This window comes from Gorilla gorilla, chromosome 1 (genome assembly GCF_029281585.2).
Source record: "Gorilla gorilla gorilla isolate KB3781 chromosome 1, NHGRI_mGorGor1-v2.1_pri, whole genome shotgun sequence".
Taxonomy (NCBI): domain Eukaryota; kingdom Metazoa; phylum Chordata; class Mammalia; order Primates; family Hominidae; genus Gorilla; species Gorilla gorilla.
In genome coordinates, this window is record NC_073224.2 from 240,387,094 (window position 1) to 240,411,531 (window position 24,438).

At 56.5% G+C, this 24,438-nt stretch overlaps 1 long non-coding RNA gene across 1 annotated transcript; it reads left to right on the forward strand.

Moving 5' to 3' along the window:
* Window positions 1-298: 298 nt before the first annotated feature.
* On the forward strand, window positions 299-2,187 carry LOC134758029 (uncharacterized). Its single transcript, XR_010132749.1, has 2 exons — window positions 299-1,279; window positions 1,373-2,187. It is a non-coding gene; the product is annotated as an uncharacterized lncRNA (long non-coding RNA).
* Window positions 2,188-24,438: the final 22,251 nt, after the last annotated feature.

Consider the following 24,438-nt stretch of genomic DNA (forward strand, 5'->3'; position numbering starts at 1 on the left):
GGGTCATGGCCAGGGCCAGGGTTAGGGTTGTTTTTGGGTCAGGGCCAGGGCCCAGGTTTAGGGTTGTTTTAGGGTCAGGGCCAGGGCCCAGGGTTATGGTTGTTTTAGGGTCAGGGCCCGGGCCCAGGTTTAGGGTTGTTTTAGGGTCAGGGCCAGGGCCCAGGGTTAGGGTTGTTTTAGGGTCAGGGCCCGGGCCCAGGGTTAGGGTTGTTTTAGGGTCAGGGCCAGGGCCCAGTGTTAGGGTTCTTTTAGCGTCAGGGCCAGGGCCCAGGGTTAGGGTTGTTTTAGGGTCAGGGCCAGGGCCGAGAGTTAGGGTTGTTTTAGGGTCAGGGCCAGGGCCCAGGGTTAGGGTTGTTTTAGGGTCAGGGCCAGGGCCGAGAGTTAGGCTTGTTTTAGGGTCAGGGCCAAGGCCCAGGGTTAGGGTTGTTTTAGGGAAAGGGCCAGGGCCCAGGGTTAGGATTGTTTTAGGGTCAGGGCCAGGGCCCAGGTTTAGGCATGTTTCAGGTTCAGGTCCAGGGCCAGGGTTAGGGTTGTTTTAGGTTCACGGCCGGGGCCCAGTGTTAGGGTTGTTTTAGGGTCAGGTCCGGGGCCCAGTGTTAGGGTTGCTTTAGGGTCAGGGCCGGGGCCCAGGTTTAGGGTTGTTTAAGGTCAGGGCCGGGACCCAGGTTTGGGGTTTTAGGCTCAGGGCCAGGGCCTAGTGTTAGGGTATTAGTGTCAGGGCCCAGGGTTAGGGTTTTAGGGTCAGGGCCCAGGGTTAGGGTTTTAGGGTCAGGGCCCAGGGTTAGGGTGATTTCCAGGAAGTGACCTCACAATGACTCAAGCTACCACTTACTGTTGATTGTGACGAAATGCCAGCTGAGGCACATGCCTTGGGAGCTAAGTGGTTGCTGCCCTTGACTACTATGAAGACTGGTGTGGGAAGGGTCGCTTTGCATGCACTTGAGCTGGGGTCCCCAACCCCTGAGCCATGGAGCCGTAAGGAGCCACACAGCAGGTGAGTGGTGTCGAGTGAGGGAGTGAGGGAAGCTTCGTCTGTATTTACAGCCACTCCCCTTTGCTCACATTCCCGCCTGAGCTCCACCTTCTCAGATGAGCAGCAGCATTAGATTCTCATAGGAGAACGCACCCTGTTGTGAACCGTGCATGTGAGGGATCTAGGTTGCGCTGTGCTTATGAGAATCTAATACCTATTGATCTGTCACTTTCTCCCATCACGCTCAGGTGGGACCATCCAGTTTCAGGAAAACAAGCTTAACACGCCCACTGATTCTACATTATGGTGAGTTCTATAATTATTTTATTATATATTCCAGTGTAATAATGGAAATGAAGTGCCTAATCAACGTAAATGTGCTTAAATCTTTTGGCCCAGCTCCTTCCTCCCGGCAGCCTCGCCAGGCCCAGAACTCTCTCCAGTCAGCCTCTACAGACCAAGCTCATGACTCACAATGGCCTATTTAGGCCCATACCCTACCTCACGGCAGTCTCCGCAGATGAGCCTACTGCCTCACAACAGCCTCCACAGGCACAGCTCCATCGTTACAATGGCCTCTTTAGACCCAGCTCCTGCCGCCCAGCCTTCTCTCCAGGCCCTGAACTTTCTCCGTAAGTTGAGGTAGCTGGGACTGTAGGTATACATGACGATACTTGTCTACTTTTTAAATTGTTTTGCAGACATGGGGTCTCACTTTGTTGGCCAGGCTGGTGTCAAACTAATGGCCTCAAGTGACCCTTCCACCCCTGCCTCCCATCCTCGAGGTATGTGCCACCACAAGGGGCACTTGTTCAATTTTCTAAAGAAAAAATTTCTAAAGTAAGGCTGTGGGATGATGGCAGGAAGATAAAAGAAAAACAGAAGAATAAGTTAAAATGACTTATTCACACATATTCTTTTGACAGCAGGAAGAACTTTTAGTATATACATTCCTTACAAACAAACAAACGGCAGATAAACAATGTTGTATAGGAACTTCAACACACACTGTACAATATTCCCACTTTGCTGACATAAGTTATGGAAATTTCGTGGTTTCCTTGAGTGTCGCTACCAGTATTTTGCTTCTCTGATGATTTTTATCAACTTCCTCATCTGTTAACTTCTCTCCAAGGTATGTCATGTCACGACATGCTGCCGCTGCACGAACACGGCCAGTGTCTTCCTATTAAACATGTAGAATGCTTTCCTAATTTCTCTTTTTACTCTCTGTCTTTGTGTTCTGCATTTTCCTTACTTTTATTGTCAGAAACTCCAGAAAGTCAATCGTACTAATTTATCACGATTTGCTTTATTAATTTATACTATGCTTATATGGAATTTTGCCCAACAGACCTCATTACAATTTGGGCCAGGGCCCAGGGTTAGGGTTGTTTTAATGTCAGGGCCCAGAGTTAGGGTTGTTTTAGGGTCAGGGCCCAGGGTTAGGGTTGTTTTAGGGTCAGGGCCCAGGGTTAGTGTTGTTTTAGGGTCAGGGCCCAGAGTTAGGGTTGTTTTAGGGTCAGGGCCCAGTGTTAGGGTTGTTTTAGGGTCAGAGCCCAGGGTTGCGGTTGTTTTAGGGTCAAGGCCCAGGGTAGGGTTGTTTTAGGGTCAGGACCCACGGTTAGGGTTTTAGGATCAGGGCCAGGGCCCAGGGTTAGGGTTTTAGGGTAAGGGCCAGGGCCCAGGGTTAGGGTTTTAGGCTCAGGGCCAGGGCCCAGGGTTAGGGTTTTAGGCTCAGGGTCAGGGCCCATGGTTAGAGTTGTTTCAGGGTCAGGGCCCAGGGTTAGGGTTTTTTCAGGGTCAGGGCCCAGGGTTAGGGTTGTTTCAGGTTCAGGGCCCAGGGTTAAGGTTGTTTCAGGGTCAGGGCCCAGGGTTAGGGTTGTTTTAGGGTCAGGGCCCAATGATAGGGTTGTTTTAGGGTCAGGGCCCAGGGTTAGGGTTGTTTTAGGGTTAGGGCCCAGGGTTAGGGTTTTAGGCTCAGGGCCAGGGCCCAGGGTTAGGGTTTTAGGCTCAGGGCCAGGGCCCAGGGTTAGGGTTTTAGAGTCAGGGCCAGGGCCCAGGGTTAGGGTTTTAGGCTCAGGGCCAGGGCCCAGGGTTAGGGTTTTAGGCTCAGGGCCAGGGCCCAGGGTTAGGGTTTAGGCTCAGGGCCAGGTCCCATGGTAAGGGTTTTAGGGACAGGGCCAGGGCCCAGGGTTAGGGTTTTAGGCTCAGGGCCAGGGCCCAGGGTTAGGGTTTTAGGCTCAGGACCAGGGCCCAGGGTTAGGGTTTTAGGGTCAGGGCCAGGGCCCAGGGTTAGGGTTTTAGGCTCAGGGTCAGGGCCCAGGGTTAGGGTTTTAGGATCAGTGTCAGGGCCCAGGGTTAGGGTTTTAGGGTCAGGGCCAGGGCGCTGGGTTAGGGTTTTAGGGTTATGGCCAGTGCCCAGGGTTAGGGTTTTAGGGTCACGGCCAGGGCCCAGGGTTAGGGTTTTAGGGTCAGGGCCAGGGCCCAGGGTTAGGGTTTAAGGCTCAGGGCCAGGGCCCAGGGTTAGGGTTTTTGGGTCAGGGCCTGGGCCCAGGGTTAGGTTTTTAGGGTCAGGGCCCAGGGTTAGGGTTGTTTTAGGGTCAGGGCCAGGGCCCAGGGTTAGGGTTGTTTTAGGGTCAGGGCCAGGGCCCATGGTTAGGGTTGTTTTAGGGTCAGGGACAGGGCCCAGGGTTAGGCTTGTTTTAGGGTCAGGGTCAGGGCCCAGGGTTAGGCTTGTTTTAGGGTCAGGGCCAGGGCCCAGGGTTAGGGATGTTTTACGGTCAGGGCCAGGGCCCAAGGATAGGGTTGTTTTAGGGTCAGGGTCAGGGCCCAGGTTTAGGGTTGTTTTAGGGTCAGGGCCAGGGCTCAGGATTAGGGTTGTTTTATGGTCAGGTCCAGGGCTCAGGGTTAGGGTTGTTTTAGGGTCATGTCCAGGGCCCAGGGTTAGGGTTGTTTTAGGGTCAGGGCCAGGGCCCAGGGTTAGGGTTGTTTTATGGTCAGGGCCAGGGCCCAGGGTTAGGGTTGTTTTAGGTTCAGGGCCAGGGTCCAGGGTAAGGGTTGTTTCAGTGTCAGGGCCAGGGCCCAGGGTTAGGGTTGTTTTAGGGTCAGGGCCACGGCCCAGGGTTATGGTTATTTTAGGGTCAGTGCCCAGGGTTAGGGTTGTTTTAGGGTCAGTGCCCAGGGTTAGGGTTGCTTTATGGTCAGGTCCAGGGCCCAGGGTTAGGCTTGTTTTAGGGTCAGGGCCAGGGTCCAGGGTTAGGGTTGTTTTAGGGTCAGGGCCAGGGCCCAGGTTTAGGCTTGTTTTAGGGTCAGGGCCAGGGCCCAGGTTTACGTTTGTTTTAGGGTCATGTCCAGGGCCAGGGTTAGGGTTGTTTTTGGGTCAGGGCCAGGGCCCAGGTTTAGGGTTGTTTTAGGGTCAGGGCCAGGGCCCAGGGTTAGGGTTGTTTTAGGGTCAGGGCCCGGGCCCAGGTTTAGGTTTGTTTTAGGGTCAGGGCCAGGGCCCAGGGTTAGGGTTGTTTTAGGGTCAGGGCCAGGGCCCAGGGTTAGGGTTGTTTTAAGGTCAGGGCCAGGGCCCAGTGTTAGGGTTCTTTTAGCGTCAGGGCCACGGCCCAGGGATAGGGTTGTTGTAGGGTCAGGGCCAGGGCCGAGAGTTAGGCTTGTTTTAGGGTCAGGGCCAAGGCCCAGGGTTAGGGTTGTTTTAGGGAAACGGCCAGGGCCCAGGGTTAGGCTTGTTTTAGGGTCAGGGCCAGGGCCCAGGGTTAGGGATGTTTTACGGTCAGGGCCAGGGCCCAGGGTTAGGGTTGTTTTAGGGTCAGGGTCAGGGCCCAGGTTTAGGGTTGTTTTAGGGTCAGGGCCAGGGCCCAGGGTTAGGGTTGTTTTACGGTCAGGGCCAGGGCTCAGGGTTAGGGTTGTTTTAGGGTCATGTCTAGGGCCCACGGTTAGTGTTGTTTTAGGGTCATGTCCAGGGCCCACGGTTAGGGTTGTTTTAGGGTCAGGTCCAGGGCCCAGGATTAGGGTTGTTTTAGGGTCAGGGTCAGGGCCCAGGGTTAGGGTTGTTTTAGGGTCAGGGCCAGGTTCCTGGGTAAGGGTTGTTTCAGTGTCAGGGCCAGGTCCCAGGGTTAGGGTTGTTTTAGGGTCAGGGCCAGGGCCCACGGTTATGGTTATTTTAGGGTCAGTGCCCAGGGTTAAGGTTGTTTTAGGGTCAGGGCCCAGGGTTAGGGTTGTTTTAGGGTGAGTGCTCATGGTTGGGTTTATTTTAGGGTCAGGGCCAGGGCCTAGGGTTAGGTTTGTTTTAGGGTCAGGGCCAGGGCCCAGGGTTAGGTTTGTTTTACGGTCAGGGCCTGGGCCCAGGGTTAGGGTTGTTTTAGGTTCAGGGCCAGGGCCCAGGGTTAGGCTTGTTTTAGGGTCAGAGCCAGGGCCCAGGGTTAGGGTTGTTTTATGATCAGGTTTAGGGCCAGGGCCCAGGGTTAGGGTTGTTTTAGGGTCAGGGCGAGGTCCCAGGGTTAGGCTTGTTTTAGGGTCAGGGCCAGTGCCCAGGGTTAGGGTTGTTTTAGGGTCAGGGCCAGGGCCCAGGTTTAGGCTTGTTTTAGGGTCAGGGCCAGGGCCCAGGGTTAGGCTTGTTTTAGGGTCAGGGCCAGGGCCCAGGGTTAGGCTTGTTTTAGTGCCAGGGCCCCGGGTTAGGGTTTTTTTAGGTTCGGGGCCCAGGGTTAGGCTTGTTTTAGGATCAGGGCCCAGGGTTAGGGTTGTTTTAGGGTCATGGCCAGCGCCCAGGGTTAGGGTTGTTTTAGGGTCAGGGCCAGGGCCCACGGTTAGGCTTGTTTTAGGGTCAGGGACAGTGCCCAGGGTCAGGGTTGTTTTAGGTCAGGGCCAGGGCCCTGGGTTAGTCTTGTTTTAGGGTCAGGGACAGGGCCCACGGTTAGGGTTGTTTTAGGGTCAGGACCAGGGCCCAGGGTTAGTGTTGTTTTAGGGTCAGGTCCTGGGCCTAGGGTTAGGGTTGTTTTTGTGCCAGGGCCCAGGGTTAGGGTTGTTTTAGGGTCAGGGCCAGGGCCCAGGGTTAGGGTTGTTTTAGGTCATGGCCAGGGCCCAGGGATAGGGTTGTTTTAGGGTCAGGGCCAGGGCCCAGGGTTAGGGTTGTTTTAGGGCCAGGGCCCAGGGTTAGGCTTGCTTTAGGGTCAGGTCCTGGGCCCACGGTTAGGCTTGTTTTAGGGTCAGGGCCAGGGCCCAGGATTAGGCTTGTTTTAGGGTCAAGGACAGGGCCCAGGTTTAGGGTTGTTTTAGGGTCAGGGCCAGGGCCCAGGGTTAGGCTTGTTTTAGGGTCAGAGCCAGGGCCCAGGGTTAGGGTTGTTTTAGGGTGAGGGCCAGTGCCCAGGGTTAGTTTTGTTTTAGGGTCAGGGCCATGGCCCAGGGTTAGGGTTGTTTTAGGGTCAGGACATGGGCCCAGGTTTAAGCTTGTATTAGTGCCAGGGCCCAGGGTTAGGGTTGTTTTAGGGTCAGGGCCAGGGCCCAGGGTCAGGGTTGTTTTAGGTCAGGGCCAGGGCCCAGCATTAGGGTTGTTTTAGGGTCAGGGCCAGTGCCAAGGTTTAGGGGTGTTTTAGGGTCAGGGCCAGGGCCCAGGATTAGGCTTGTTTTAGGGTCAGGGCCAGGGCCCAGGGATAGGGTTGTTTTAGGGTCAGGTCCAGGGCCTAGGGTTAGGGTTGTTTTAGGGTCAGGGCCAGGGCCGAGGGTTAGGCTTGTTTTAGGGTCAGGGCCGGGGCCCAGGGTTAGGGTTGTTTTGGGGTCAGAGACAGGGCCCAGGGTTAGGGTTGTTTTAGGGTCAGTGCCAGGGCCCAGGGTTAGGCTTGTTTTAGGGTCAGGGCCAGGGCCCTGGGTTAGGCTTGTTTTAGGGTCAGGGCCAGGGCCAAGGGTTAGGGTTGTTTTAGGTTAAGGGCCAGGGCCCAGGGTTAGGGTTGTTTTAGGGTCAGGGCCAGGTCCCAGGGTTAGGGTTGTTGTAGGGTCAGGGCCAGGGCCCATGGTTAGGGTTGTTTTAGGGTCAGAGCCAGGGCCCAGGGTTAGGCTTGTTTTAGGGTCATGGCCAGGGCCCAGGGTTAGGCTTGTTTTAGGGTCAGGACCAGGGCCCAGGGTTAGGGATGTTTTACGGTCAGGGCCAGGGCCCAGGGATAGGGTTGTTTTAGGGTCAGGGTCAGGGCCCAGGTTTAGGGTTGTTTTAGGGTCAGGGCCGGGGCCCAGTGTTAGGGTTGTTTTAGGGTCAGGTCCGGGGCCCAGTGTTAGGCTTCTTTTAGTGCCAGGGCCCAGAGTTAGGGTTGCATTAGGGTCAGGGCCGGGGCCCAGGGTTAGGGTTGTTTTAGGTCAGGGCCAGGGCCCAGGATTAGGGTTGTTTTAGGGTCAGGGCCAGGGCCCATGGTTAGGGTTGTTTTCGGGTCAGGGCCAGGGCCCAGGGTTAGGCTTGTTTTACGGTCAGGGCCAGGGCCCAGGGTTAGGCTTGTTTTAGGGTCAGGGCCAGGGCCCAGGGTTAGGCTTGTTTTAGGGTCAGGGCCAGGGCCCAGGGTTAGGGTTTTTTTAGTGTCAGGGCCAGGCCCCAGGGTCAGGGTTGTTTTAGGTCAGGGCCAGGGCCCAGCATTAGGTTTGTTTTAGGGTCAGGGACAGGGCCCAGGTTTAGGGGTGTTTTAGGGTTAGGGCCAGGGTCCAGGGTAAGGGTTGTTTCAGTGTCAGGGCCAGGGCCCAGGGTTAGGGTTGTTTTAGGGTCAGGGCCAGGTCCCAGGGTTATGGTTATTTTAGGGTTAGTGCCCAGGTTTAGGGTTGTTTTAGGGTCAGTGCCCAGGGTTAGGGTTGTTTTAGGGTCAGGTCCAGGGCCCAGGGATAGGCTTGTTTTAGGGTCAGGGCCAGGGCCCAGGTTTAGGGTTGTTTTAGGGTCAGGGCCAGGGCCCAGGTTTAGGGTTGTTTTAGGGTCAGGGCCAGGGCCAAGGGTTAGGCTTGTATTAGGGTCAGGTCCAGGGCCCAGGGTTAGGCTTGCTTTAGGGTCAGGGCCAGGGCCCAGGGTTAGGCTTGCTTTAGGGTCAGGGCCAGGGCCCAGGGTTAGGGTTGTTTTAGGGTCAGGGCCAGGGCGCAGCGTTAGGGTTGTTTTAGGGTCAGAGCCAGGGCCCAGGGTTAGGGTTGTTTTAGGGTCAGGACCTGGGCCCAGGGTTAGGCTTCTTTTAGTGCCAGGGCCCAGGGTTCGGGTTGTTTTAGGGTCAGGGCCAGGGCCCAGGTTCAGTGTTGTTTTAGGTCAGGGCCAGGTCCCAGATTTAGGGGTGTTTTAGGGTCAGGGCCAGGGCCCAGCGTTAGGGTTGTTTTAGGGTCAGGGCCAGGGCCCAGGGTTAGGCTTGTTTTAGGTTCAGGGCCAGGTCCCAGGGTTAGGCTTGTTTTAGGGTCAGGGCCAGGGCCCTGGGTTAGGCTTGTTTTTGGGTCAGGGACCGGGCCCAGGGTTAGGGTTGTTTTAGGGTCAGGGCCAGGGACCAGGTTTAGGCTTGTTTTAGGGTCAGGGCCAGGGCCCAGGGTTAGGCTTGTTTTAGGGTCAGGGCCAGGGCCCAGGGTTAGGCTTGTTTTAGGGTCAGGGCCAGGGCCCAGGGATAGGGTTGTTTTAGGGTCAGGGCCAGGGCCCAGGGTTAGGCTTGTTTTAGGGTCAGGGCCAGGGCCCAGGGTTAGGCTTGTTTTAGGGTCAGGGCCAGGGCCCAGGGATAGGGTTTTTTTAGGGTCAGGGCCAGGTCCCAGGGTTAGGCTTGTTTTAGGGTCAGGGCCAGGGCCCAGGGTTAGGCTTGTTTTAGGGTCAGGGCCAGGTCCCAGGGATACGGTTGTTTTAGGGTCAGGGCCAGGGCCCAGGGTTAGGCTTGTTTTAGGGTCAGGGCCAGGGCCCAGGTTTAGGGTTGTTTTAGGGTCAGTACCTGGGCCCAGGGTTAGGCTTGTTTTAGTACCAGGGCCCAGGGTTAGGGTTGTTTTAGGGTCAGGGCCAGGGCCCAGGGTTAGGGTTGTTTTAGGTCAGGGCCAGGGCCCAGGGTTAGTTTTGTTTTAGGTCAGGGCCAGGTCCCAGGGTTAGGCTTGTTTTAGGGTCAGGGCCAGGGCCCAGGGTCAGGGTTGTTTTAGGTCAGGGCCAGGGCCCTGGGTTAGTCTTGTTTTAGGGTCAGGGACAGGGCCCACGGTTAGGGTTGTTTTAGGGTCAGGACCAGGCCCAGGGTTAGGGTTGTTTTAGGTTCAGGTCCTGGGCCTAGGGTTAGGGTTGTTTTTGTGCCAGGGACCAGGGTTAGGGTTGTTTTAGGGTCAGGGCCAGGGCCCAGGGTTAGGGTTGTTTTAGGTCATGGCCAGGGCCCAGGGATAGGGTTGTTTTAGGGTCAGGGCCAGGGCCCAGGGTTAGGGTTGTTTTAGGGTCAGGGCCAGGGCCCAGGGTTAGGGTTGTTTTACGGTCAGGGCCAGGGCTCAGGGTTAGGGTTGTTTTAGGGTCATGTCTAGGGCCCACGGTTAGTGTTGTTTTAGGGTCATGTCCAGGGCCCACGGTTAGGGTTGTTTTAGGGTCAGGTCCAGGGCCCAGGATTAGGGTTGTTTTAGGGTCAGGGTCAGGGCCCAGGGTTAGGGTTGTTTTAGGGTCAGGGCCAGGTTCCTGGGTAAGGGTTGTTTCAGTGTCAGGGCCAGGTCCCAGGGTTAGGGTTGTTTCAGGGTCAGGGCCAGGGCCCACGGTTATGGTTATTTTAGGGTCAGTGCCCAGGGTTAAGGTTGTTTTAGGGTCAGGGCCCAGGGTTAGGGTTGTTTTAGGGTGAGTGCTCATGGTTGGGTTTATTTTAGGGTCAGGGCCAGGGCCTAGGGTTAGGTTTGTTTTAGGGTCAGGGCCAGGGCCCAGGGTTAGGTTTGTTTTACGGTCAGGGCCTGGGCCCAGGGTTAGGGTTGTTTTAGGTTCAGGGCCAGGGCCCAGGGTTAGGCTTGTTTTAGGGTCAGAGCCAGGGCCCAGGGTTAGGGTTGTTTTATGATCAGGTTTAGGGCCAGGGCCCAGGGTTAGGGTTGTTTTAGGGTCAGGGCGAGGTCCCAGGGTTAGGCTTGTTTTAGGGTCAGGGCCAGTGCCCAGGGTTAGGGTTGTTTTAGGGTCAGGGCCAGGGCCCAGGTTTAGGCTTGTTTTAGGGTCAGGGCCAGGGCCCAGGGTTAGGCTTGTTTTAGGGTCAGGGCCAGGGCCCAGGGTTAGGCTTGTTTTAGTGCCAGGGCCCCGGGTTAGGGTTTTTTTAGGTTCGGGGCCCAGGGTTAGGCTTGTTTTAGGATCAGGGCCCAGGGTTAGGGTTGTTTTAGGGTCATGGCCAGCGCCCAGGGTTAGGGTTGTTTTAGGGTCAGGGCCAGGGCCCACGGTTAGGCTTGTTTTAGGGTCAGGGACAGGGCCCAGGGTCAGGGTTGTTTTAGGTCAGGGCCAGGGCCCTGGGTTAGTCTTGTTTTAGGGTCAGGGACAGGGCCCACGGTTAGGGTTGTTTTAGGGTCAGGACCAGGGCCCAGGGTTAGTGTTGTTTTAGGGTCAGGTCCTGGGCCTAGGGTTAGGGTTGTTTTTGTGCCAGGGCCCAGGGTTAGGGTTGTTTTAGGGTCAGGGCCAGGGCCCAGGGTTAGGGTTGTTTTAGGTCATGGCCAGGGCCCAGGGATAGGGTTGTTTTAGGGTCAGGGCCAGGGCCCAGGGTTAGGGTTGTTTTAGGGCCAGGGCCCAGGTTTAGGCTTGCTTTAGGGTCAGGTCCTGGGCCCACGGTTAGGCTTGTTTTAGGGTCAGGGCCAGGGCCCAGGATTAGGCTTGTTTTAGGGTCAAGGACAGGGCCCAGGTTTAGGGTTGTTTTAGGGTCAGGGCCAGGGCCCAGGGTTAGGCTTGTTTTAGGGTCAGAGCCAGGGCCCAGGGTTAGGGTTGTTTTAGGGTGAGGGCCAGTGCCCAGGGTTAGTTTTGTTTTAGGGTCAGGGCCATGGCCCAGGGTTAGGGTTGTTTTAGGGTCAGGGCCAGGGCCCAGGGTTAGGGTTGTTTTAGGGTCAGGACATGGGCCCAGGTTTAAGCTTGTATGAGTGCCAGGGCCCAGGGTTAGGGTTGTTTTAGGGTCAGGGCCAGGGCCCAGGGTCAGGGTTGTTTTAGGTCAGGGCCAGGGCCCAGCATTAGGGTTGTTTTAGGGTCAGGGCCAGTGCCAAGGTTTAGGGGTGTTTTAGGGTCAGGGCCAGGGCCCAGGATTAGGCTTGTTTTAGGGTCAGGGCCAGGGCCCAGGGATAGGGTTGTTTTAGGGTCAGGTCCAGGGCCTAGGGTTAGGGTTGTTTTAGGGTCAGGGCCAGGGCCGAGGGTTAGGCTTGTTTTAGGGTCAGGGCCGGGGCCCAGGGTTAGGGTTGTTTTGGGGTCAGAGACAGGGCCCAGGGTTAGGGTTGTTTTAGGGTCAGTGCCAGGGCCCAGGGTTAGGCTTGTTTTAGGGTCAGGGCCAGGGCCCTGGGTTAGGCTTGTTTTAGGGTCAGGGCCAGGGCCAAGGGTTAGGGTTGTTTTAGGTTAAGGGCCAGGGCCCAGGGTTAGGGTTGTTTTAGGGTCAGGGCCAGGTCCCAGGGTTAGGGTTGTTGTAGGGTCAGGGCCAAGGCCCATGGTTAGGGTTGTTTTAGGGTCAGAGCCAGGGCCCAGGGTTAGGCTTGTTTTAGGGTCATGGCCAGGGCCCAGGGTTAGGCTTGTTTTAGGGTCAGGACCAGGGCCCAGGGTTAGGGATGTTTTACGGTCAGGGCCAGGGCCCAGGGATAGGGTTGTTTTAGGGTCAGGGTCAGGGCCCAGGTTTAGGGTTGTTTTAGGGTCAGGGCCGGGGCCCAGTGTTAGGGTTGTTTTAGGGTCAGGTCCGGGGCCCAGTGTTAGGCTTCTTTTAGTGCCAGGGCCCAGAGTTAGGGTTGCTTTAGGGTCAGGGCCGGGGCCCAGGGTTAGGGTTGTTTTAGGTCAGGGCCAGGGCCCAGGATTAGGGTTGTTTTAGGGTCAGGGCCAGGGCCCATGGTTAGGGTTGTTTTCGGGTCAGGGCCAGGGCCCAGGATTAGGGTTGTTTTAGGGTCAGGGACAGGGCCCAGGGTTAGGCTTGTTTTACGGTCAGGGCCAGGGCCCAGGGTTAGGCTTGTTTTAGGGTCAGGGCCAGGGCCCAGGGTTAGGCTTGTTTTAGGGTCAGGGCCAGGGCCCAGGGTTAGGGTTTTTTTAGGGTCAGGGCCAGGCCCCAGGGTCAGGGTTGTTTTAGGTCAGGGCCAGGGCCCAGCATTAGGTTTGTTTTAGGGTCAGGGACAGGGCCCAGGTTTAGGGGTGTTTTAGGGTTAGGGCCAGGGTCCAGGGTAAGGGTTGTTTCAGTGTCAGGGCCAGGGCCCAGGGTTAGGGTTGTTTTAGGGTCAGGGCCAGGTCCCAGGGTTATGGTTATTTTAGGGTTAGTGCCCAGGGTTAGGGTTGTTTTAGGGTCAGTGCCCAGGGTTAGGGTTGTTTTAGGGTCAGGTCCAGGGCCCAGGGATAGGCTTGTTTTAGGGTCAGGGCCAGGGCCCAGGGTTAGGGTTGTTTTAGGGTCAGGGCCAGGGCCCAGGTTTAGGGTTGTTTTAGGGTCAGGGCCAGGGCCAAGGGTTAGGCTTGTATTAGGGTCAGGTCCAGGGCCCAGGGTTAGGCTTGCTTTAGGGTCAGGGCCAGGGCCCAGGGTTAGGCTTGCTTTAGGGTCAGGGCCAGGGCCCAGGTTTAGGGTTGTTTTAGGGTCAGGGCCAGGGCGCAGCGTTAGGGTTGTTTTAGGGTCAGAGCCAGGGCCCAGGGTTAGGGTTGTTTTAGGGTCAGGACCTGGGCCCAGGGTTAGGCTTCTTTTAGTGCCAGGGCCCAGGGTTCGGGTTGTTTTAGGGTCAGGGCCAGGGCCCAGGTTCAGTGTTGTTTTAGGTCAGGGCCAGGTCCCAGATTTAGGGGTGTTTTAGGGTCAGGGCCAGGGCCCAGCGTTAGGGTTGTTTTAGGGTCAGGGCCAGGGCCCAGGGTTAGGCTTGTTTTAGGTTCAGGGCCAGGTCCCAGGGTTAGGGTTGTTTTAGGGTCAGGGCCAGGGCCCTGGGTTAGGCTTGTTTTTGGGTCAGGGACCGGGCCCAGGGTTAGGGTTGTTTTAGGGTCAGGGCCAGGGACCAGGTTTAGGCTTGTTTTAGGGTCAGGGCCAGGGCCCAGGGTTAGGCTTGTTTTAGGGTCAGGGCCAGGGCCCAGGGTTAGGCTTGTTTTAGGGTCAGGGCCAGGGCCCAGGGATAGGGTTGTTTTAGGGTCAGGGCCAGGGCCCAGGGTTAGGCTTGTTTTAGGGTCAGGGCCAGGGCCCAGGGTTAGGCTTGTTTTAGGGTCAGGGCCAGGGCCCAGGGATAGGGTTTTTTTAGGGTCAGGGCCAGGTCCCAGGGTTAGGCTTGTTTTAGGGTCAGGGCCAGGGCCCAGGGTTAGGCTTGTTTTAGGGTCAGGGCCAGGTCCCAGGGATACGGTTGTTTTAGGGTCAGGGCCAGGCCCAGGGTTAGGCTTGTTTTAGGGTCAGGGCCAGGGCCCAGGTTTAGGGTTGTTTTAGGGTCAGTACCTGGGCCCAGGGTTAGGCTTGTTTTAGTACCAGGGCCCAGGGTTAGGGTTGTTTTAGGGTCAGGGCCAGGGCCCAGGGTTAGGGTTGTTTTAGGTCAGGGCCAGGGCCCAGGGTTAGTTTTGTTTTAGGTCAGGGCCAGGTCCCAGGGTTAGGCTTGTTTTACGGTCAGGGCCAGGGCCCAGGGTTAGGGTTGTTTTAGGTTCAGGGCCAGTGCCCAGGGTTAGGCTTGTTTTAGGGTCAGGGCCTGGGCCCAGGGTTAGGGTTGTTTTAGGTTCAGGGCATGGGCCCAGAGTTATGGTTGTTTTAGGGTCAGGGCCAGGGTCCAGGGTTAGGATTGTTTTAGGGTCAGGGCCAGGGCCCAGGGTTAGGCTTGTTTTAGGGTCAGGGCCAGGGCCCAGGGTTAGGCTTGTTTTAGGGTCAGAGCCAGGGCCCAGGGTTAGGGTTGTTTTATGATCAGGGTTAGGGCCAGGGCCCAGGGTTAGGGTTGTTTTAGGGTCATGGCCAGCGCCCAGGGTTAGGGTTGTTTTAGGGTCAGGGCCACGGCCCACTGTTAGGCTGGTTTTAGGGTCAGGGACAGGGCCCAGTGTCAGGGTTGTTTTAGGTCAGGGCCAGGGCCTTGGGTTAGTCTTGTTTTAGGGTCAGGGTCAGGGCCCACGGTTAGGGTTGTTTTAGGGTCAGGACCAGGGCCCAGGGTTAGGGTTGTTTTAGGTTCAGGTCCTGGGCCTAGGGTTAGGGTTGTTTTTGTGCCAGGGACCAGGATTAGGGTTGTTTTAGGGTCAGGGCCAGGGCCCAGGGTTAGGGTTGTTTTAGTTCATGGCCAGGGCCCAGGGATAGGGTTGTTTTAGGGTCAGGGCCAGGGCCCAGGGTTAGGGTTGTTTTAGGGTCAGGGCCAGGGCTCAGGGTTAGGCTTGTTTTAGGGTCAGGTCCTGGGCCCACGGTTAGGCTTGTTTTAGGGTCAGGGCCAGGGCCCAGGATTAGGCTTGTTTTAGGGTCAAGGACAGGGCCCAGGTTTAGGGTTGTTTTAGGGTCAGGGCCAGGGCCCAGGGTTAGGCTTGTTGTAGGGTCAGAGCCAGGGCCCAGGGTTAGGGTTGTCTTAGGGTCAGGGTCAGTGCCCAGGGTTAGTGTTGTTTTAGGGTCAGGGCCATGGCCCAGGGTTAGGGTTGTTTTAGGCTCAGGGCCAGGGCCCAGGGTTAGGGTTGTTTTAGGGTCAGGACATGGGCGCAGGTTTCAGCTTGTTTTAGTGCCAGGGCCCAGGGTTAGGGTTGTTTTAGGGTCAGGGCCGGGGCCCAGGGTTCGGGTTGTTTTGGGGTCAGAGACAGGGCCCAGGGTTAGGGTTGTTTTAGGGTCAGGGCCAGGGCCCAGGGTTAGGCTTTTTTTAGGTTCAGGGCCAGGGCCCAGGGTTAGGGTTATTTTAGGGTCAGTGCCCAGGGTTAGTGTTGTTTTAGGGTCAGTGCCCAGGGTTAGGGTTGTTTTAGGGTCAGGTCCACGGCCCAGGGTTAGAAGTGTTTTAGGGTCAGGGCCAGGGCCCAGGGTTAGGGTTGTTTTAGGGTCAGGGCTAGGGCCCAGGTTTAGGCTTGTTTTAGGGTCACGGCCAGGTCCCAGGGTTAGGGTTCTTTTAGGGCCAGGTCCCATGGTTAGGGTTTTACAGTCAGGGCCAGGGCCCACAGTTAGGGTATTAGGCTCAGCGCAAGGGCCCAGGGTTAGGGTTTTAGGCTCAGGGCCATGTCCCAGGGTTAGGGTTTTAGGGTCAGGGCCTGGGCCCAGGGTTAGGTGTTTACGGTCAGGGCCCAGGGTTAGGGTTTTAGGGTCAGGGCCCAGGGTTAGGGTTTTAGGGTCAGGGCCCAGGGTTAGGGTGATTTCCAGGAAGTGACCTCACAGTGACTCAAGCTACCACTTACTGTTGATTGTGATGTAATGCCAGCTGAGGCACATGCCTTGGGAGCTAAGTGGTTGCTGCCCTTGACTACTATGAAGACTGGTGTGGGAAGGGTCGCTTTGGATGCACTTGAGCAGGGGTCCCCAACCCCTGAGCCATGGAGCCGTAAGGAGCCACACAGCAGGTGAGTGGTGTCGAGTGAGGGAGTGAGGGAAGCTTCGTCTGTATTTACAGCCACTCCCCTTTGCTCACATTCCCGCCTGAGCTCCACCTTCTCAGATGAGCAGCAGCATTAGATTCTCATAGGAGAACGCACCCTGTTGTGAACCGTGCATGTGAGGGATCTAGGTTGCGCTGTGCTTATGAGAATCTAATACCTATTGATCTGTCACTTTCTCCCATCACGCTCAGGTGGGACCATCCAGTTTCAGGAAAACAAGCTTAACACGCCCACTGATTCTACATTATGGTGAGTTCTATAATTATTTTATTATATATTCCAGTGTAATAATGGAAATGAAGTGCCTAATAAACGTAAATGTGCTTAAATCTTTTGGCCCAGCTCCTACCTCCCGGCAGCCTCGCCAGGCCCAGAACTCTCTCCAGTCAGCCTCTACAGACCAAGCTCATGACTCACAATGGCCTATTGAGGCCCATACCCTACCTCACGGCAGTCTCCGCAGATGAGCCTACTGCCTCACAACAGCCTCCACAGGCACAGCTCCATCGTTACAATGGCCTCTTTAGACCCAGCTCCTGCCTCCCAGCCTTCTCTCCAGGCCCTGAACTTTCTCCGTAAGTTGAGGTAGCTGGGACTGTAGGTATACATGACGATACTTGGCTAATTTTTAAATTGTTTTGCAGACATGGGGTCTCACTTTGTTGGCCAGGCTGGTGTCAAACTAATGGCCTCAAGTGACCCTTCCACCCCTGCCTCCCATCCTCGAGGTATGTGCCACCACAAGGGGCACTTGTTCAATTTTCTAAAGAAAAAATTTCTAAAGTAAGGCTGTGGGATGATGGCAGGAAGATAAAAGAAAAACAGAAGAATAAGTTAAAATGACTTATTCACACATATTCTTTTGACAGCAAGAAGAACTGTTAGTATATACATTCCTTACAAACAAACAAATGGCAGATAAACAATGTTGTATAGGAACTTCAACACACACTGTACAATATTCCCACTTTGCTGACATAAGTTATGGAAATTTCGTGGTTTCCTTGAGTGTCGCTACCAGTATTTTGCTTCTCTGATGATTTTTATCAACTTCCTCATCTGTTAACTTCTCTCCAAGGTATGTCATGTCACGACATGCTGCCGCTGCACGAACACGGCCAGTGTCTTCCTATTAAACATGTAGAATGCTTTCCTAATTTCTCTTTTTACTCTCTGTCTTTGTGTTCTGCATTTTCCTTACTTTTATTGTCAGAAACTCCAGAAAGTCAATCGTACTAATTTATCACGATTTGCTTTATTAATTTATACTATGCTTATATGGAATTTTGCCCAACAGACCTCATTACAATTTGGGCCAGGGCCCAGCGTTAGGGTTGTTTTAGGGTCAGGGCCAGAGCCCAGGTTTAGGCTTGTTTTAGGGTCAGGGCCAGGGCCCAGGGTTAGGCTTGTTTTAGGGTCAGGGCCAGGGCCCAGGGTTAGGGTTGTTTTAGGGTCAGGGCCAGTGCCGAGCGTTAGGCTTGTTTTAGGGTCAGGGACAGGGCCCAGGGTTAGGGTTGTTTTAGGGTCAGGGCCAGGGCCCAGGGTTAGGGTTGTTTTAGGTCAGGGCCAGGGCCCAGGGTTAGGGTTGTTTTAGGTCAGGGCCAGGTCCCAGGGTTAGGCTTGTTTTAGGGTCAGGGCTAGGGCCCAGGGTTAGGGTTGTTTTAGGGTCAGGGCGAGGGCCCAGGGTTAGGGTTGTTTTAGGGTCAGGGCCAGGGACCCAGGGTTAGGGATGTTTTACGGTGAGGGCCAGGGCCCAGGGTTAGGGTTGTTTCAGGGTCAGGGTCAGGGTCCAGTTTTAGGGTTGTTTTAGGGTCAGGGCCAGGGCTCAGGGTTAGGGTTGTTTTAGGGTCATGTCCAGGGCCCACGGTTAGGGTTGTTTTAGGGTCAGGTCCAGGGCCCAGGATTAGGGTTGTTTTAGGGTCATGTCCAGGGCCCACGGTTAGGGTTGTTTTAGGGTCAGGGCCAGGGTCCAGGGTCAGGGTTGTTTCAGTGTCAGGGCCAGGTCCCAGGGTTAGGGTTGTTTTAGGGTCAGGGCCAGGGCCCAGGGTTATGGTTATTTTAGGGTCAGTGCCCAGGGTTAAGGTTGTTTTAGGGTCAGGGCCCAGGGTTAGGGTTGTTTTAGGGTGAGTGCCCATGGTTGGCTTTATTTTAGGGTCAGGGCCAGGGCCTAGGGTTAGGTTTGTTTTAGGGTCTGGGCCAGGGCCCAGGGTTAGGGTTGTTTTAGGTTCAGGGCCAGGACCCAGGGTTAGGCTTGTTTTAGAGTCAGGGCCAGGGCCCAGGGTTAGGGTTGTTTTAGGGTCAGGGCCAGGGCCAAGGGTTAGGTTTGTTTTAGGGTCAGTGCCAGGGCCCAGGGTTAGGTTTGTTTTAGGGTCAGGGCCTGGGCCCAGGGTTAGGATTGTTTTAGGGTCAGGGCCAGGGCCCAGGGTTATTGTTGTTTTAGGGTCAGGGCCAGGGCACAGCGTTAGGGTTGTTTTAGGGTCAGCGCCAGGGTCCAGCGTTAGGGTTGTTTTAGGGTCAGGACCTGGGCCCAGGGTTAGGCTTCTTTTAGTGCCAGGGCCCAGGGTTCGGGTTGTTTTAGAGTCAGGGCCAGGGCCCAGGGTCAGGGTTGTTTTAGGTCAGGGCCAGGGCCCAGGTTTAGGGGTGTTTTAGGGTCAGGGCCAGGGCCCAGCGTTAGGGTTGTTTTAGGGTCAGGGCCAGTGCCCAGGGTTAGGCTTGATTTAGGTTCAGGGCCAGGTCCCAGGGTTAGGCTTGTTTTAGGGTCAGGGCCAGGGCCCAGGGATAGGGTTGTTTTAGGGTCAGGGCCAGGGCCCAGGGTTAGGGTTGTTTTAGGGTCAGGGCCAGGGCCCAGGGTTAGGCTTGTTTTAGGGTCAGGGCCAGGGCCCAGGGATAGGGTTGTTTTAGGGTCAGGGCCAGTGCCCAGGGTTAGGCTTGTTTTAGGGTCAGGGCCTGGGCCCAGGGTTAGGGTTGTTTTAGGGTCAGGACCTGGGCCCAGGGTTAGTCTTGTTTTAGTACCAGGGCCCAGGGTTAGGGTTGTTTTAGGGTCAGGGCCAGGGCCCACGGTTAGGGTTGTTTTAGGTCAGGGCCAGGGCCCAGGATTAGGGTTGTTTTAGGTCAGGGCCAGTTCCGAGGGTTAGGCTTGTTTTAGGGTCAGGGCCAGGGCCCCGGGTTAGGGTTGTTTTAGGTTCAGGGTCAGTGCCCAGGGTTAGGGTTGTTTTAGGGTCAGGGCGAGGGCCCAGGGTTAGGCTTGTTTTAGGGTCAGGGCCAGGGCCCAGGGTTAGGGATGTTTTACGGTCAGGGCCAGGGCCCAGGGTTAGGCTTCTTTTAGGGTCAGGGCCAGGGCCCAGGTTTAGGCTTGTTTTAGGGTCAGGGCCAGGGCCCAGGGTTAGGCTTGTTTTAGGGTCAGGGCCAGGGCCCAGGGTTAGGGATGTTTTACGGTCAGGGCCAGGGCCCAGGGTTAGGGTTGTTTTAGGGTCAGGGCCAGGGCCCAGGGTTAGGGTTGTTTTAGGTCATGGCCAGGGCCCAGGGATAGGGATGTTTTAGGGTCAGGGCCAGGGCCCAGGGATAGGGTTGTTTTAGGGTCAGGGCCAGGGCCCAGGGTTAGGCTTGTTTTAGGGTCAGGGCCAGGGCCCAGGGTTAGGCTTGTTTTAGGATCAGGGCCAGGGCCCAGGGATAGGGTTTTTTTAGGGTCAGGGCCAGTGCCCAGGGTTAGGCTTGTTTTAGGGTCAGGGCCAGGGCCCAGGTTTAGGGTTGTTTTAGGGTCAGGACCTGGGCCCAGGGTTAGGCTTGTTTTAGTACCAGGGCCCAGGGTTAGGGTTGTTTTAGGGTCAGGGCCAGGGCCCAGGGTTAGGGTTGTTTTAGGTCAGGGCCAGGGCCCAGGTTTAGGGTTGTTTTAGGTCAGGGCCAGGTCCCAGGGTTAGGCTTGTTTTAGGGTCAGGGCCAGGGCCCAGGGTTAGGGTTGTTTTAGGTTCAGGGCCAGTGCCCAGGGTTAGGGTTGTTTTAGGGTCAGGGCGAGGGTCCAGGGTTAGGGTTGTTTTAGGGTCAGGGCCAGGGAACCAGGGTTAGGGATGTTTTACGGTGAGGGCCTGGGCCCAGGGTTAGGGTTGTTTCAGGGTCAGAGTCAGGGTCCAGTTTTAGGGTTGTTTTAGGGTCAGGGTCAGGGCCCAGAGTTAGGGTTGTTTTACGGTCAGGGCCAGGGCTCAGGGTTAGGGTTGTTTTAGGGTCATGTCCAGGGCCCACGGTTAGGGTTGTTTTAGGTTCAGGTCCAGGTCCCAGGATTAGGGTTGTTTTAGGGTCATGTCCAGGGCCCACGGTTAGGGTTGTTTTAGGGTCAGGGCCAGGGTCCAGGGTCAGGGTTGTTTCAGTGTCAGGGCCAGGTCCCAGGGTTAGGGTTGTTTTAGGGTCAGGGCCAGGGCCCAGGGTTATGGTTATTTTAGGGTCAGTGCCCAGGGTTAAGGTTGTTTTAGGGTCAGGGCCCAGGGTTAGGGTTGTTTTAGGGTGAGTGCCCATGGTTGGCTTTATTTTAGGGTCAGGGCCAGGGCCTAGGGTTAGGTTTGTTTTACGGTCTGGGCCAGGGCCCAGCGTTAGGGTTGTTTTAGGGTCAGGGCCAGGGCCCAGGGTTAGGCTTGTTTTAGAGTCAGGGCCAGGGCCCAGGGTTAGGGTTGTTTTAGGGTCAGGGCCAGGGCCCAGGGTTAGGTTTGTTTTAGGGTCAGGGCCAGGGCCCAGGGGTAGGCTTGTTTTAGGGTCAGGGCCAGGGTCCAGGGTTAGGCTTGTTTGAGGGTCAGGGCCAGGGCCCAGGGTTAGGCTTGTTTTAGGGTCAGGGCCAGGGCCCAGGGTTAGGGTTTTTTTAGGGTCAGGGCCAGGCCCCAGGGTCAGCGTTGTTTTAGGTCAGGGCCAGGGCCCAGCATTAGGTTTGTTTTAGGGTCAGGGACAGGGCCCAGGTTTAGGGGTGTTTTAGGGTTAGGGCCAGGGTCCAGGGTAAGGGTTGTTTCAGTGTCAGGGCCAGGGCCCAGGGTTAGGGTTGTTTTAGGGTCAGGGCCAGGGCCCAGGGTTATGGTTATTTTAGGGTTAGTGCCCAGGGTTAGGGTTGTTTTAGGGTCAGTGCCCATGGTTAGGCTTGTTTTAGGGTCAGGTCCAGGGCCCAGGGATAGGCTTGTTTTAGGGTCAGGGCCAGGGCCCAGGGTTAGGGTTGTTTTAGGGTCTGGGCCAGGGCCCAGGTTTAGGGTTGTTTTAGGGTCAGGGCCAGGGCCAAGGGTTAGGCTTGTATTAGGGTCAGGTCCAGGGCCCACGGATAGGCTTGTTTTAGGGTCAGGGCCAGGGCCCAGGATTAGGCTTGTTTTAGGGTCAAGGACAGGGCCCAGGGTTAGGGTTGTTTCAGGGTCAGGGCCAGGGCCCAGGGTTAGGGTTGTTTTAGCGTCAGGGCCAGGGCCCAGGGTTAGGCTTGCTTTAGGGTCAGGGTCAGGGCCAGGGCACAGGGTTAGGCTTGCTTTAGGGTCAGGGCCAGGGCCCAGGGTTAGGGTTGTTTTAGGGTCAGGGCCAGGGTCCAGGGTTATGGTTATTTTAGGGTTAGTGCCAAGGGTTAGGGTTGTTTTAGGGTCAGTGCCCAGGGTTAGGCTTGCTTTAGGGTCAGGTCCAGGGACCAGGGATAGGCTTGTTTTAGGGTCAGGGCCAGGGCCCAGGGTTAGGGTTGTTTTAGGGTCAGTGCCAGGGCCCAGGTTTAGGGTTGTTTTAGGGTCAGGGCCAGGGCCAAGGGTTAGGCTTTTATTAGGGTCAGGTCCAGGGCCCACGGATAGGCTTGTTTTAGGGTCAGGGCCAGGGCCCAGGATTAGGCTTGTTTTAGGGTCAAGGACAGGGCCCAGGGTTAGGGTTGTTTTAGGGTCAGGGCCAGGGCCCAGGGTTAGGCTTGTTTTAGGGTCAGGGCCAGGGCCCAGGGTTAGGCTTGCTTTAGGGTCAGGGCCAGGGCCCAGGGTTAGGCTTGCTTTAGGGTCAGGGCCAGGGCCCAGGGTTAGGGTTGTTTTAGGGTCAGGGCCAGGGCGCAGCGTTAGGGTTGTTTTAGGGTCAGAGCCAGGGCCCAGGGTTAGGGTTGTTTTAGGGTCAGGACCTGGGCCCAGGGTTAGGCTTCTTTTAGTGCCAGGGCCCAGGGTTCGGGTTGTTTTAGGGTCAGGTCCAGGGCCCAGGGTCAGGGTTGTTTTAGGTCAGGGCCAGGGCCCAGATTTAGGGGTGTTTTAGGGTCATGGCCAGTGCCCAGGGTTAGGCTTGTTTTAGGGTCAGGGACAGGGCCCAGGGTTAGGCTTGTTTTAGGTTCAGGGCCAGGGCCCAGGGTTAGGCTTGTTTTAGGGTCAGGGCCAGGGCCCAGGGTTAGGCTTGTTTTAGGGTCAGGGACAGGGCCCAGGGTTAGGGTTGTTTTAGGGTCAGGGCCAGGGCCCTGTGTTAGGCTTGTTTTAGGGTCAGGGCCAGGGCCCAGGGTTAGGCTTGTTTTAGGGTCAGGGCCAGGGCCCAGGGTTAGGCTTGTTTTAGGGTCATGGCCAGGGCCCAGGGTTAGGCTTGTTTTAGGGTCAGGGCCAGGGCCCAGGATTAGGCTTGTTTTAGGGTCAGGGCCAGGGCCCAGGGTTATGGTTATTTTAGGGTCAGTGCCCAGGGTTAAGGTTGTTTTAGGGTCAGGGCCCAGGTTTAGGGTTGTTTTAGGGTGAGTGCCCATGGTTGGCTTTATTTTAGGGTCAGGGCCAGGGCCTAGGGTTAGGTTTGTTTTAGGGTCTGGGCCAGGGCCCAGGGTTAGGGTTGTTTTAGGGTCAGGGCCAGGGCCCAGGGTTAGGCTTGTTTTAGAGTCAGGGCCAGGGCCCAGGGTTAGGGTTGTTTTAGGGTCAGGGCCAGGGCCCAGGGTTAGGTTTGTTTTAGGGTCAGGGCCAGCGCCCAGGGTTAGGTTTGTTTTAGGTTCAGGGCCTGGGCCCAGGGTTAGGGTTGTTTTAGGTTCAGGGCCAGGGCCCAGAGCTATGGTTGTTTTAGGGTCAGGGCCAGGGCCCAGGGTTAGGATTGTTTTAGGGTCAGTGCCAGGGCCCAGGGTTAGGGTTGTTTTAGGGTCAGGACCTGGGCCCAGGGTTAGGCTTCTTTTAGTGCCAGGGCCCAGGGTTCGGGTTGTTTTAGAGTCAGGGCCAGGGCCCAGGGTCAGGGTTGTTTTAGGTCAGGGCGAGGGCCCAGGTTTAGGGGTGTTTTAGGGTCAGGGCCAGGGCCCAGCGTTAGCGTTGTTTTAGGGTCAGGGCCAGGGCCCAGGGTTAGGCTTGATTTAGGTTCAGGGCCAGGTCCCAGGGTTAGGCTTGTTTTAGGGTCAGGGCCAGGGCCCAGGGATAGGGTTGTTTTAGGGTCAGGGCCAGGGCCCAGGGTTAGGGTTGTTTTAGGGTCAGGGCCAGGGCCCAGGGTTAGGCTTGTTTTAGGGTCAGGGCCAGGGCCCAGGGATAGGGTTGTTTTAGGGTCAGGGCCAGTGGCCTGGGTTAGGCTTGTTTTAGGGTCAGGGCCTGGGCCCAGGGTTAGGGTTGTTTTAGGGTCAGGGCCAGGGCCCAGGGTTAGGCTTGTTTTAGGGTCAGGGCCAGGGCCCAGGGTTAGGGTTTTTTGAGGGTCAGGGCCAGGCCTCAGGGTCAGGGTTGTTTTAGGTCAGGGCCAGGGCCCAGCATTAGGTTTGTTTTAGGGTAAGGGACAGGGCCCAGGTTTAGGGGTGTTTTAGGGTTAGGGCCAGGGTCCAGGGTAAGGGTTGTTTCAGTGTCAGGGCCAGGGCCCAGGGTTAGGGTTGTTTTAGGGTCAGGGCCAGGGCCCAGGGTTATGGTTATTTTAGGGTTAGTGCCCAGGGTTAGGGTTGTTTTAGGGTCAGTGCCCAGGGTTAGGCTTGTTTTAGGGTCAGGTCCAGGGCCCAGGGATAGGCTTGTTTTAGCATCAGGGCCAGGGCCCAGGGTTAGGGTTGTTTTAGGGTCTGGGCCAGGGCCCAGGTTTATGGTTGTTTTAGGGTCAGGGCCAGGGCCAAGGGTTAGGCTTGTGTTAGGGTCAGGTCCAGGGCCCACGGATAGGCTTGTTTTAGGTTCAGGGCCAGGGCCCAGGATTAGGCTTGTTTTAGGGTCAAGGACAGGGCCCAGGGTTAGGGTTGTTTTAGGGTCAGGGTCAGGGCCCAGGGTTAGGGTTGTTTTAGGGTCAGGGCCAGGGCCCAGGGTTAGGCTTGCTTTAGGGTCAGGGTCAGGGCCAGGGCACAGGGTTAGGCTTGCTTTAGGGTCAGGGCCAGGGCCCAGGGTTAGGGTTGTTTTAGGGTCAGGGCCAGGGTGCCGGGTTATGGTTATTTTAGGGTTAGTGCCAAGGGTTAGGGTTGTTTTAGGGTCAGTGCCCAGGGTTAGGCTTGTTTTAGGGTCAGGTCCAGGGACCAGGGATAGGCTTGTTTTAGGGTCAGGGCCAGGGCCCAGGGTTAGGGTTGTTTTAGGGTCAGTGCCAGGGCCCAGGTTTAGGGTTGTTTTAGGGTCAGGGCCAGGGCCAAGGGTTAGGCTTTTATTAGGGTCAGGTCCAGGGCCCACGGATAGGCTTGTTTTAGGGTCAGGGCCAGGGCCCAGGATTAGGCTTGTTTTAGGGTCAAGGACAGGGCCCAGGGTTAGGGTTGTTTTAGGGTCAGGGCCAGGGCCCAGGGTTAGGCTTGTTTTAGGGTCAGGGCCAGGGCCCAGGGTTAGGCTTGCTTTAGGGTCAGGGCCAGGGCCCAGGGTTAGGCTTGCTTTAGGGTCAGGGCCAGGGCCCAGGGTTAGGGTTGTTTTAGGGTCAGGGCCAGGGCACAGCGTTAGGGTTGTTTTAGGGTCGGAGCCAGGGCCCAGGG